We start from the raw sequence: 7,020 nt of genomic DNA on the forward strand, positions 1-7,020 counted from the left end.
AGTTGGGGTCGATGTCCTGATCGGAGGTGCAAGCTACACAGGTGTGGGAATCGGACAAATAGCTTATATAGGGGAGGTGTATGCTTCGTTGGGTCGACTCCCCGGGTTGAGCGCACCGCGCCAACCTCAAAGACCCTACGGTATGGATGAAGTCGGAAGTTGGGTCCGATGACCGATTCGATATGTAGGCATACTCGCGAGGTCGGAATTTGGGTCCGATGACCTGCCACGTGCAGGAAGGCGAATGTTGGCACTGTGCGTTGCAAGGTGCGCACCAAGGCGCTGGTTCGGTCGTTGGAGGCGAGTTCGGAAGTTGGGGTCGATGTCTTGATCGGAGGTGCAAACTACACAGGTGTGGGAATCGGACAAATAGCTTATATAGGGGAGGTGTATGCTTCGTTGGGTCGACTCCCCGGGTTGAGCGCACCGCGCCAACCTCAAAGACCCTACGGTATGGATGAAGTCGGAAGTTGGGTCCGATGACCGATTCGATATGTAGGCATACTCGCGAGGTCGGAATTTGGGTCCGATGACCTGCCATGTGCAGGAAGGCGAATGTTGGGACTGTGCGTCGCAAGGTGCGCACCAAGGCGCTGGTGCCGTCGTTGCAGTCGAGTTCGGAAGTTGGGGTCGATGTCCTGGTCAGAGGTGCAAACTACACAGGTGTGGGAATCGGACAAATAGCTTATATAGGGGAGGTGTATGCTTCGATGGGTCGACTCCCTGGGTTGAGCGCACCGCGCCAACCTCAAAGACCCTACAGTATGGATGAAGTCGGAAGTTGGGTCCGATGACCGATTCGATACGTAGGCATATTGGCGAGGTCTGAATTTGTGTCCGATGACCTGCCATGCGCAGGAAGGCGGAATTTGGGTCCGATGACCGAGTTGATGGCGTGCCATGCGCAGAAAGGCGGAATTTGGGTCCGATGACCGAGTTGATGTTGATGGCCCGCCATGCACAGGAAGGCGGAATTTGGGTCCGATGACCGATTTGAAGGCGTGCCATACGCAAAAAGGCGGAGTTTGGGTCCGATGACCGAGTTGATATTGATGGCCCGCCATGCGCAGGAAGGCGGAATTTGGGTCCGATGACCTGACATACGCATGGAGTCCGACTCGGGGGCCGATGTTCGATTCGATGACTTGCATTGTGGGTAAAGTCGGAAGTTGTGGTCTTTGACCCGATTCGATGACCAGACTTCGGCTGCTTGAGAATCGGACAAATAACTTATATAGGGGAGGTAGTGTTCTCGAGCATCCTCCCCCCGTGCCCGTTTATGTCGATTGATGCTGGTGCTCGACTGGTTGGAGCGCTCGGATGCAAAAATCTTGCACCAGGATTTATCGATTGTGATGGACACGGCAAGTCTCCTGATTGCTATGCAGGAGCTCATCGTGAATCTCTATGCGGCCTTGGTATGGACTCGACCTGCGGAATGGTTCGGCAATGGTAGTCGCTCCAACACGTCCTTGCAATGGCCACAGAGGTGATTCGACTAGAGCTCCAGTCTAGCTTTTGGGTTGCTTGGCGGACTGGTATAGCCGCGATCGAGTTCCGGCCATGAACGTTTTAGATAGCTCTTGGGCTTTCTGGGACGGAAGTCGGAAGTTTGGGCTGTTGTCCGATTTGATGACCATTCTTCGGATGTGTGAGAATCGGACAAATAACTTATATAGGGGACTGTGTTGTCTCACGCAGCCCCCTCCGTGCCCCTCTATCTCGACCGATGTTGGTGCTTGAAAGGGTTGGGATCGCTCGGATTTATAAACGTGCACCACCATTTGTCGAGTGTGAGGGACGCGGCAGGTCTCCTAAATGCTATGCGGGCGCTCTCTGAGAATCTCTATCCGGCCTCGACACAGACTAGTCTTGCTGAATGGTTTGGCACTGGTAGTCGATCCAACACGTCGTTGTTGTGGCCGCCTAGGCGATTCGATTCGAGCCCCCGTCTAGCTTTTGGGTTGCTTGGCGGATTTTGCCCTATCCGCAAGTGAGCTCGGTCCCTAAACGTTCGAGAAACCCGATTGCTATGCGCCGACTCTCTTTCTTGCGAGCCTCCATCTAGCTTTTGGGTCTCTACGGAACGGAAGTCGGAATCTGGGACCGTTGTTTGATTCGACGAGGCAGACTACGGTTGTGCGAGAATCGGACAAATAACTTATATAGGGGAGGTGTTGACTGGAGCATTCTCCCCCGTGCCCCTCTAACTCGACCAATGCTGGCGCTCGAACGGTGGTAGCGCTCGGATTTTCATTGAGCGCCAGCATTGGTCGATTTAGAGGGGCATGCGAGATTCCCGAATGCTATGCGAGGGCTCTAACGGAAATGTCTATTGGTTTCGGTATGGATGCAATTGCGAGTGGTTCGGCAAAGGTAGTCGTTCCGATGCGTCCATGTCGTGGCCAAATCGATAATTCGATTTGAGCCCTCGTATAGCATTTGGGTCTCTCGATGTGATTCCGCATTCCAGTCCCTTTGGGCACTGCTTGAGCCGCATCCCAGGGGGTTCCCTTCCCAATAATCTGCCTCGCAACCCGATTGCTATGCGGTGAGGCTCCTCGGCCGCCTCGGAACTATCTGTGTATCAGACGCATCGCGGGATAAGGGGTTGGCAACGGTAGTCGCCCCAAGCGCGTCCGATGCTTGGACCATTCCGAGGCGGCCCTGAAGCCTCTTCCGTCTAGCCGTTGGGTCCTTCTCGCCGCATCCCTCGCCTCGCACCCCGATTGCTATGCGGTGAGGCTCCTCGGCCGCCTCGGAACTATCTGTGTATCGGACGCGTCGCGGGATAAGGGGTTGTCACTGGTAGTCGCCCCAAGCGCGTCCGATGCTTGGACCATTCCGAGGCGGCCCTGAAGCCTCTTCCGTCTAGCCGTTGGGTCCTTCTCGCCGCATCCCTCGCCTCGCACCCCGATTGCTATGCGGTGAGGCTCCTCGGCCGCCTCGGAACTATCTGTGTATCGGACGCGTCGCGGGATAAGGGGTTGTCATTGGTAGTCGCCCCAAGCGCGTCCGATGCTTGGACCATTCCGAGGCGGCCCTGAAGCCTCTTCCGTCTAGCCGTTGGGTCCTTCTCGCCGCATCCCTCGCCTCGCACCCCGATTGCTATGCGGTGAGGCTCCTCGGCCGCCTCGGAACTATCTGTGTATCGGACGCGTCGCGGGATAAGGGGTTGTCACTGGTAGTCGCCCCAAGCGCGTCCGATGCTTGGACCATTCCGAGGCGGCCCTGAAGCCTCTTCCGTCTAGCCGTTGGGTCCTTCTCGCCGCATCCCTCGCCTCGCACCCCGATTGCTATGCGGTGAGGCTCCTCGGCCGCCTCGGAACTATCTGTGTATCGGACGCGTCGCGGGATAAGGGGTTGTCACTGGTAGTCGCCCCAAGCGCGTTCGATGCTTGGACCATTCCGAGGCGGCCCTGAAGCCTCTTCCGTCTAGCCGTTGGGTCCTTCTCGCCGCATCCCTCGCCTCGCACCCCGATTGCTATGCGGTGAGGCTCCTCGGCCGCCTTGGAACTATCTGTGTATCGGACGCGTCGCAGGATAAGGGGTTGTCACTGGTAGTCGCCCCAAGCGCGTCCGATGCTTAGACCATTCCGAGGCGGACCCGAAGCCTCTTCCGTCTAGCCGTTGGGTCCTTCTCGCCGCATCCTTCGCCTCGCACCCCGATTGCTATGCGGTGAGGCTCCTCGGCCGCCTCGGAACTATCTGTGTATCGGACGCGTCGCGGGATAAGGGGTTGTCACTGGTAGTCGCCCCAAGCGCGTCCGATGCTTGGACCATTCCGAGGCGGACCCGAAGCCTCTTCCGTCTAGCCGTTGGGTCCTTCTCGCCGCATCCCTCGCCTCGCACCCCGATTGCTATGCGGTGAGGCTCCTCGGCCGCCTTGGAACTATCTGTGTATCGGACGCGTCGCGGGATAAGGGGTTGTCACTGGTAGTCGCCCCAAGCGCGTCCGATGCTTGGACCATTCCGAGGCGGACCCGAAGCCTCTTCCGTCTAGCCGTTGGGTCCTTCTCGCCGCATCCCTCGCCTCGCACCCCGATTGCTATGCGGTGAGGCTCCTCGGCCGCCTTGGAACTATCTGTGTATCGGACGCGTCGCGGGATAAGGGGTTGTCACTGGTAGTCGCCCCAAGCGCGTCCGATGCTTGGACCATTCCGAGGCGGACCCGAAGCCTCTTCCGTCTAGCCGTTGGGTCCTTCTCGCCGCATCCCTCGCCTCGCACCCCGATTGCTATGCGGTGAGGCTCCTCGGCCGCCTTGGAACTATCTGTGTATCGGACGCGTCGCGGGATAAGGGGTTGTCACTGGTAGTCGCCCCAAGCGCGTCCGATGCTTGGACCATTCCGAGGCGGCCCCGAAGCCTCTTCCGTGTAGCCGTTGGGTCCTTCTCGCCGCATCCCTCGCCTCGCACCCCGATTGCTATGCGGTGAGGCTCCTCGGCCGCCTTGGAACTATCTGTGTATCGGACGCGTCGCGGGATAAGGGGTTGTCACTGGTAGTCGCCCCAAGCGCGTCCGATGCTTGGACCATTCCGAGGCGGCCCCGAAGCCTCTTCCGTGTAGCCGTTGGGTCCTTCTCGCCGCATCCCTCGCCTCGCACCCCGATTGCTATGCGGTGAGGCTCCTCGGCCGCCTTGGAACTATCTGTGTATCGGACGCGTCGCGGGATAAGGGGTTGTCACTGGTAGTCGCCCCAAGCGCGTCCAATGCTTGGACCATTCCGAGGCGGACCTGAAGCCTCTTCCCTCTAGCCGTTGGGGCTTTCTCGCCGCATCCCTCGCCTCGCACCCTGATTGCTATGCTGTGAGGCTCCTCGGCCGCCTTGGAACTATCTGTGTATCGGACGCATCGCGGGATAAGGGGTTGGCAGTGGTAGTCGCCCCAAGCGCATCCGATGCTTGGACCATTCCGAGGCGGCCCTGCAGCCTCTTCCGTCTAGCCGTTGGGGCCATCTCGCCGCATCCCCCACCTCGCACCACGATTGCTATGCGGTGAGGCTCCTTGGCCGCCTCGGAACTATCTGTGTATCGGACGCATCGCGGGATAAGGGGTTGTCACTGGTAGTCGCCCCAAGCGCGTCCGATGCTTGGACTATTCCGAGGCGGCCCTGCAGCCTCTTCCGTCTAGCCGTTGGGGCCATCTCGCTGCATCCCCCACCTCCTCGGCCGCCTCGGAACTATCTGTGTATCGAACGCATCGCGGGATAAGGGGTTGGCAGTGGTAGTCGCCCCAAGCGCGTCCGATGCTTGGACTATTCCGAGGCAGCCCTGCAGCCTCTTCCGTCTAGCCTTTGGGGCCATCTCGCCGCATCCCTCGCCTCGCACCCCGATTGCTATGCGGTGAGGCTCCTCGGCCGCCTGGGAACTATCTTCGTATCGGACGCATCGCGGGATAAGGGGTTGTCACTGGTAGTCGCCCCAAGCGCGTCCGATGCTTGGACTATTCCGAGGCGGCCCTGTGGCCTCTTCCGTCTAGCCGTTGGGGCCATCTCGCCGCATCCCCCACCTCGCACCCCGATTGCTATGCGGTGAGGCTCTTCGGCCGCCTTGGAACTATCTTCGTATCGGACGCATTGCGGGATAAGGGGTTGTCACTGGTAGTGGCCCCAAGCGCGTCCGATGCTTGGACTATTCCGAGGCGGCCCTGCAGCCTCTTCCGTCTAGCCGTTGGGGCCATCTCGCCGCATCCCCCACCTCGCACCCCGATTGCTATGCGGTGAGGCTCCTCGGCCGCCTTGGAACTATCTTCGTATCGGACGCATCGCGGGATAAGGGGTTGTCACTGGTAGTCGCCCCAAGCGCGTCCGATGCTTGGACTATTCCGACGCGGCCCTGTGGCCTCTTCCGTCTAGCCGTTGGGGCCATCTCGCCGCATCCCCCACCTCGCACCCCGATTGCTATGCGGTGAGGCTCCTCGGCCGCCTTGGAACCATCTTCGTATCGGACGCATCGCGGGATAGGGGGCTGTCACTGGTAGTCGCCCCAAGCGTGTCCGATGCTTGGACCATTCCTAGGCGGCCCTGAAGCCTCTTCCGTCTAGCCGTTGGGGCCTTCCCGCCCCATCCCTCGCCTCGCACCCCCGATTGCTATGCGGTGAGGCTCCTCGGCCGCCTTGGAACCATCTGTGTATCGGACGCATCGCGGGATAAGGGGTTGGCACTGGCAGTCGCCCCAAGCGCGTCCGATGCTTGGACCATTCCGAGGTGGCCCTGAAGCCTCTTCCGTCTAGCCGTTGGGGCCTTCCCGCCCCATCCCTCGCCTCGCACCCCGATTGATATGCGGTGAGGCTCCTCGGCCGCCTTGGAACTATCTGTGTATCGGACGCATCGCGGGATAAGGGGTTGGCACTGGTAGTCGTCCCAATCGCATCCGATGCTTGGACCATTCCGAGGCGGCCCTGCAGCCTCTTCCGTTTAGCCGTCGGGGCCTTCCCGCCGCATCCCTCGCCTCGCATCCCGATTCCTATGCGGTGAGTCTTCTCGGCCGCCGCGGAACTATACCTGTTATTGCTACTGCATCCTTCGGCTGGTAACCTCCTCTGCCGCCTTGGAACGTTCTCTTTGTCGGACGCGTCGCGGGATAAGGGGTTGGCACTGGTAGTCGCCCCAAGCGCGCCCGATGCATAGACCGCTCCGAGTCGACCTTGCTTTCAGCCTCTCACATGCATAGACCTCTCTGAGTCGACCCTGCAGCCTCTCACGTTTAGCCTTTGGAATCTCGCCTCACAACATGATTGCTATCCTTGATGCATCCCTTGCCTCGAGCCCTGATTGCTTTCTTGGCTGCATCCCTCCTCTCCTCACAGCCCGGTTGTCATCACTGCTTCATCCGTCGCTTCATGCATTCTGGCTGCTGGGCCCTTCCCACCGCACACCTCGATTGCTATCTCTTCTGCATCACACACCCCGATTGCTATCTCTGCTACATCCCTCGGCTCTCACTTCTGCATCCTTCGCCTCACACCTCGATTGCTATCAATGCTGCATCCGTAACCTCACACCCCGATTGCTATGCGGG

Source organism: Cryptomeria japonica, unplaced genomic scaffold (assembly GCF_030272615.1).
Source record: "Cryptomeria japonica unplaced genomic scaffold, Sugi_1.0 HiC_scaffold_15, whole genome shotgun sequence".
Lineage (NCBI taxonomy): Eukaryota > Viridiplantae > Streptophyta > Pinopsida > Cupressales > Cupressaceae > Cryptomeria > Cryptomeria japonica.